At 34.3% G+C, this 6932-nt stretch overlaps 1 long non-coding RNA gene across 1 annotated transcript; it reads right to left on the bottom strand.

Moving 5' to 3' along the window:
* Positions 1–4258: 4258 nt before the first annotated feature.
* On the bottom strand, positions 4259–5068 carry LOC130469012 (uncharacterized). Its single transcript, XR_008929378.1, has 3 exons — positions 4829–5068; positions 4642–4743; positions 4259–4506 (listed from the first exon to the last, which is right to left on the bottom strand). It is a non-coding gene; the product is annotated as an uncharacterized lncRNA (long non-coding RNA).
* Between the last annotated feature and the right edge of the window lie 1864 nt (positions 5069–6932).

Genomic DNA, 6932 nt, shown 5'->3' with positions numbered 1-6932 from the left:
GGAAAGATTGCTACTCTTAATAAAAATTAGCCACAATTACACCAAAATTATCGATGCAATAGTAAATTTTGTACACGAATTCAAATCTTTTGTTCTGCTAGGTACAATGTCATTTTCTTCTATCGATTGATATTAATACGTATTTATTCCAGTATAAAATTGCATCATGATCAAGCAATAAATTTGAATGGTACACTAACCAGTAGTGCAATTCAAAAATTGTGGAACAAAGGATCAATAATTCTTGTAAAGGAGTATACAATATTTTTTTTTGGTGAGAAAAAGGAGTATACAATATGGTTTTATTATAAGCAATGTTCAATTACCTTAGATCACATGCATACAAGTCAATGGTTTATAAAGTTGACTTTTATTTAATCTGATTTAGCTAGTCTTGTGTACACACATAATACACCCATAATTTAAGGTTTATGGGGGTGATTATAGGAAGTACACGCGTGTCAAACATTGTTTAATTGGTTGTATACCGACTGTATCATTTCAATTCATTTTTAGATTCTATTGTCATTATGTTAGGCCACATATTTGCTTGGATGTTATGTCACCATCGGAATTAAATTTTGGTACTTTTTCCTCAAATTTAGTCTTTTTGTAAAGATAAATGATGATTTTTAATTTGATAATTGTGTTTTATAATAGTAAAATTAAATCGAAAATGATAAAGGTCGCAACCTGTGACCTTTAAGGCGTGTCACAATGATGACATGTCATGATTTAAATTGGAAATTAAAAAATTTACCTTATATAACCTATTATACATGTTTCAAAAAATGTAGGAAAATATTAATATTCTAATTTATTTTCTTCTTTATATGGAATACCTTGTTTACATATGTTCATAGTAAAAATATTCTGATAACGCATAGCCTACGTGGCGCCTATATGTACCAATTAAACTTCGACACATAAAATTGTGACAACTAAATGTTGTCGCAACTTGTGACCTTTATCATCACCCTAATTAAATATCCTATCATAAAGTAATGTAAGGATTCAATCAAGCTAGGCTCGTCTTCAATTAATGCATAATTGCATAAACCTAGCAGCTTGTCTTAAAGAATAAGATGATCTAAAAACAACGTAAAATCATAATTTTTTTAATGGTCTTGATAATCAAGAGAGAGGGATCATACGTAATGTTAATTTATATATCCTCAGTTTTGTAACTAAATTCTGACATTGGAACGTACGAAGCAAGAGTACGTTAGTCAAAATTCCATTTGCCATAGTAGTTGTGAGCATGTTGTCGGTCGACCTTGTGAATGTTGCACCAGTTAACCTAAAGTCTTACCAGCAACACACTGTATTTCTTCAATCGTCAATTGCGAATATAATAGCTAGCTGTTGCGCTTTAGTTTGCGCCAAAAAGAGCGTTACGTTGAAATTTCTTAGATAGAAAGACTATGCATGCATGTACCATAACCCTTTGTGTCTTTTTGGATAACTAGTCAACCTCTACTGCACATTTGTTTTTTTTGTTTCTATAGGAGGTTAGCTAGGGACCATCGAAATAAGTTTTCAATCTATAATATTGGCTGGCGGATTTAATTGACATTTCTCCTTACGAAATTGCAATTTGAGACAAAAATTATGGTATATATTGAAATGGGAATACCAACTAATTAATAAACCGATTCAATTGCGGTGTTTTCAAGAGTATCACCGTCTTTCAATTTCTTAGTTTTTGTTTTGTTTTGATAGAGACAATCACGAGTGTACTGATGTGGACAAGATTGAGTCACAAGTTTTTACGTACTACCCTCAGTACTTTAACCGATTAAACTAATTGACATACATACATACATACATACATGTTGCATCATACTATGATTTGTAGTCATATGTATATGATGTTAACGATTGATTTGTTTAATTGAGAGAGCATATGTAATGAGAACAAGCCATGATCTTAACAACAGAAAATAAAAATGTCATTCTTAATTGCACATGCAATAGATTTGAATGAGAAATTAGAATTAAATTCGAACCGACCGTTAGTAAGAAAATCATGTGGTGATGAAGAACAAACACAATTTGAAGCTAGGTGACCGCGTACGGTAGGAAACTCGTACATGTGAGTGTACGTGACTACGTGAGACCTTTTTTATTTTATTTTTTATTTTTTATTTTTATATTAATTGAATATAGAGGTTAGTATTATTGCAATATTGTTTATAAATTAATAAAAAGCTGGTTTCATTGGATTATAAAGTGACCGATGTGAGAGGGAACAGACCAACAGAGCTAATCCCTGCCCCACTCTTTACTCTTAATCATTGAAGAGAGATGATCTGATCAAACTGGATTTGGTATGATATATGAATATGATCACCTCCTCCAAAGTTATTGCTAATCATTTTTTAACTTGTTTGCCACTTAGTTTGTTAAATCTGTACGTTGCTCTGTTTGCTTGTATTTGTATGATTTTGAATTGTAGTATTTGTTGTTTCTTGGTCCTGATAAAAAAAGAATAACAATACCTTTAAGAATTCTATCTCTAAATACGGAGTACAACTCTTATCCAATAGTTATAGTAGATCAATATGTATGACAGTATGAGAGATTGGAAACGGGAAAGTCTATGTAAGAATTATGGTATATCTAGGGGTCTAATATGTTTTTTTTTTGCTAAGCAAGTATAGTGGTATATATATTGCAACAAACAACTTTACAACCTAACTTCTCGAGTGGACAGGCCCACTGAAAAAGAAACAAACAAGGCCCAAACAAGGCCAGAAAATGAAATTACCCCTCTACAAGGGAAGTATACCAAGTATGATCTCTATGGCTAATGTTTCTAGGCAAAATTGCTGAAACCCTGCACTGTACATGATGTTTAATGGTATTGCATACCTTATCTACACTACATACTTGGGCATTCCACAGAGCATTGTTCCTTTCTTTCCAAATATGGTAAACTGTACACATGACAGCAGCATATAGAACCCCTTTTCTGAATTTAGTAACTGACTTTTTGTGTAACCAGGTAAATTCCGGGTACACCTGATGCCCAACCATGAACCAATCTGGTGCCAGCATCTCTCACTAAAATGACATCCACTAAAAAGATGCTTGTGATCCTCAACTGCAATGCCACACAACAAACAGGTGCTGTCAGTTGTAACACCAATCTTCATTAGCCTGTCTTTGGTGTTCAATCTGCTTAGCAATGCAAGCCAGGTGATAAAACGATGCTTTGGTTGCCCTAGTCTCCCCCATACAGCATTAGTCCAGTATTGAACTGGAGCAGGACCCACCAACTGCAAGTAAGCTTTCTTGATGGAGTATTTGCTGATGGCCACCAGCTGAGTTTCAGTAATATGTTGTTTCATCAAATCCTTGACTTTGCAAATAGACTTCCAGTACCAACTATCATCACTCTAAGGGGAGTAATCCCACCAGGATTTCCCTTTCAGGTAGACTGAGTGAATCCACTGAACCCAGATATTCTCTTTGTTTTTGGCAATCAACCAAACATGTTTTCCCATAGCAGCTATGTTCCACATTCTCAAGTTAGTGAGCCCCAACCCTCCCTCCTTTTTTGGCTTGCAAACAATATTCCAAGCTACCTTCCCAGGCACACTAGAGGCAGCTGTTCTTCCACAGAAAACTTCTACAAATGCCATTTACATCTTTGAAGATGCTTTTAGGCAAAAGCATGATCTGTGACCAGTAATTTTGAGGAGCCATAAGTACAGAGCTAACCAAAGCCAGCCTACCAGCAAACACTAGTAGAAAAAACCCTTATTGCAGCGGGCTTTTAGACCCCTGTTGCAGCGTACGTCGTATGCTACAACTGGGGGGCCTGCAACAAGTCTGAACTTGTTGCAGCGTACATGTTCGCTGCAAAAAGTGATTTGTTGCAGCGGGCTTTTAGATGTACGCTGCAACAAGTGCCAAAAAATTGGGGAAATTTTGGACTTGTTGCAGCGTACATATAAAAGCCCGCTGCAACAGACCCAACTTTTTGCAGCGTACATTTATTTGTACGCTGCAACAAGTCTGAATTACTCAATTTTTTGCAGCGTACATTTATTTGTACGCTGCAACAAGTCTGAATTTTTGCGAAATTTTTTTCCCTTGTTGCAGCGTACAACATATATGTACGCTGCAAAAAAGCACTTTTGGCGGGAAAATTCTAATTTTGTTTAGGGATACCTAGAGTGCCTTGCACCAAATATAGAAACCTGTCAAAACAATAATAGAATAACGCAACCTGTATAACAAATATAAAAACAACAACTGGAGTTTTGTATATATCCCAAAACCAAAAGTGCACATACCGATACATTTAAATACATTTACGTTCCAATTTCAACGTACGCATACATTTTAACATAAAAGATTGTTCTATAACATCTAAACCAACACGATCAAGCGCCATCAGGTCAATAATAAATACTTGGTGGTAAAAAACTTCGCCCATTGCTCACGAACCACATCAATTTCCTCACTAGCATAAGGCGCAGTCCTCGGAGTATAGACCTTACAAAAACAAAAAATTGATGGAGCATATATTAGATCGATTAAATGCAAATGAAATGTCACATTTTAACATTCAAGCAACTAATGACAATGTATTAATAATCTAGAATACGAATCAATTAGTTACTTAATTACCTCATCTAGCCGGCCTTCATAGTCATGTTGTAACGTGACTATCTCTAACATGAACTTCATAACGTAATAGCCACACTCAGTTCCGCCGATTTGTTGAGCACACTGATTAAGAAACATAATACTTTATCTTGCAAGGCCAATAATTAATAAAAACAAAGCAAAAAGCTAATTAAGAAACATGTTATACCTCTATATGAATGGGTTTACACGACTTAAAACTCGTTTTATTCGGACAATTCCCACCATTGCACTTGTACACTTGGTATGCCCTAGAAAATTAACGAAACATGGGTACTCATGAATATGATTTTGGCTTAGGTTTCTTAAAGACTAATGTAATTTGTAAGCAAAAGAACTTACAAACTCAAGATTCCCCATGCATAATCTGTTCGACGTGGATCTCTAGCAGAATCGAAAATATATACATAACCTCTACGTAGGTCCATCACGTATAAATTCCAATGATTTCTGTATAATTTATAAATGATATATTAAATATTTAATAACAATAATAATTAATATTTTATATGAAACTTATATAATATAACACACTTACTCTTGATTATATGGGATTAAAAACCAATTAGTTAGGTTAGGATTACCCATCTTCTCCTTTTCAATTTCAGCTTGGAAAATGTTTTTCAAATACATTGTTGGCGCTCCAGGGTCGGCCTTGATTCTAGTGCTTGACATAATCTCGGGACAAATGAACGAAATCCGAGACATTTCAAATGATTTGGCATGATCAGGCAATAAACACCTACAAAATAAACAAGATTACACTATTAAGATCGATAAAGAGAAAAAACTTCAAAGAAATAATAGTTTTATTAACAACAATAAAACATTTAATTACAATATGTAGACTTGGATCGCTGAAATGTTTAAGCACGCCCCGCGAAGGAACTCTCCTATATCAGACGCAGTTATGTATGTTTCTTGATCAAAATCCGAGTGCCAAACTGAGGCCGCCAATGGGATGGTAGTATTATCATATATATCATCAGGCGCCGAAGTCATGATAAACTGCAAGTATTTGCATGACGGGCCAAGACCTTGAATTGCATCGTGTACAAGTCCCGCTTTCTTGCTTTTGGTGGTTGATTCTTGTGTTTTACGATCACAACTACCCACGACCTCTAAGTTGGACTTAGGCTTAGAATTCGACTTCTTTGGATGCGAAAATTCCTATAACAATAGTCAATTAACATTAGTCATATAATAAGAATCAAATGAGTCCTTAGGTTCTTTAGTTTAAATTTGGGAGCGAAAATGTCATTTTAGCTCAATATATGACCTATAACGACCCAACGAGCCTTAAATGTGCATAAATAGGTTCGAATGAGTTTTAGAAACTTAAAACTATGCATATTAGTCGTGTAATAAGAATCAAATGAGTCCTTAGGTTCTTTAGTTCAAAGTTGGGAGCGAAAATGTCATTTTAGGTCTATATATGACCTATAACGACCCAACGAGCCATAAATGTGCATAATTAGGTTCGAATGAGTTTTAGAAACTTAAAACTATGCATATTAGTCATGTAATAGGATTAAAATGAGTGTTTAGGCTCTTTAGTTCAAAGTTGGGAGCGGAAATGTCATTTTAGCTCTATATATGACATATAACGACCCAACGAGCCATAAATGTGCATGAATAGGTTCGAATGAGTTTTAGAAACTTAAAACTATGCATATTAGTCATGTAATAAGAATAAAATGAGTCATTAGGTTCTTTAGTTCAAAGTTGGGAGAGAAAATGTCATTTTAGCTCAATATATGACCTATAACGACCCAACGAGCCTTAAATGTGCATAAATAGTCACAAAATCATTAAGAAGTTCCGCAAATCTTTGGTTACATCATTTAAGTTTATCAATGCTTCACTGAAGTGATATTAGAAGTCCAAAAACAGTCCTAATAAGTAAAACGGAATGGATACTTAAGCATAGAATACTAATGTACACGTTTTATTATTACACTTACTATACTTATCCAAATTTTATTTATCGTAAAAATGATATGCACTTACTGTACTATTGATTTCAACTTTCAAAAGAGGAAAAGAGAAATTTTATGAAGATAATTAGATATATCAATACCTTATGCAATTGTTGAAATTCGAACAAGCACGATGATAGATTATGCTGGCAGTACGATCATCGCCCCTCTCTTCAACCATATGCGTATCTACCCATCTTCACAATTAACTGCAAATTAAAGAAATAATTGAAAAACAGCCAAAAAAATCAAAATCAAAACGAAAATCAAAACGAAAATCAAAACGAAAATCAA

This window comes from Spinacia oleracea, chromosome 3, assembly GCF_020520425.1.
Source record: "Spinacia oleracea cultivar Varoflay chromosome 3, BTI_SOV_V1, whole genome shotgun sequence".
Classification (NCBI taxonomy): domain Eukaryota; kingdom Viridiplantae; phylum Streptophyta; class Magnoliopsida; order Caryophyllales; family Amaranthaceae; genus Spinacia; species Spinacia oleracea.
This window is presented reverse-complemented; position numbering and strand designations above follow the sequence as displayed.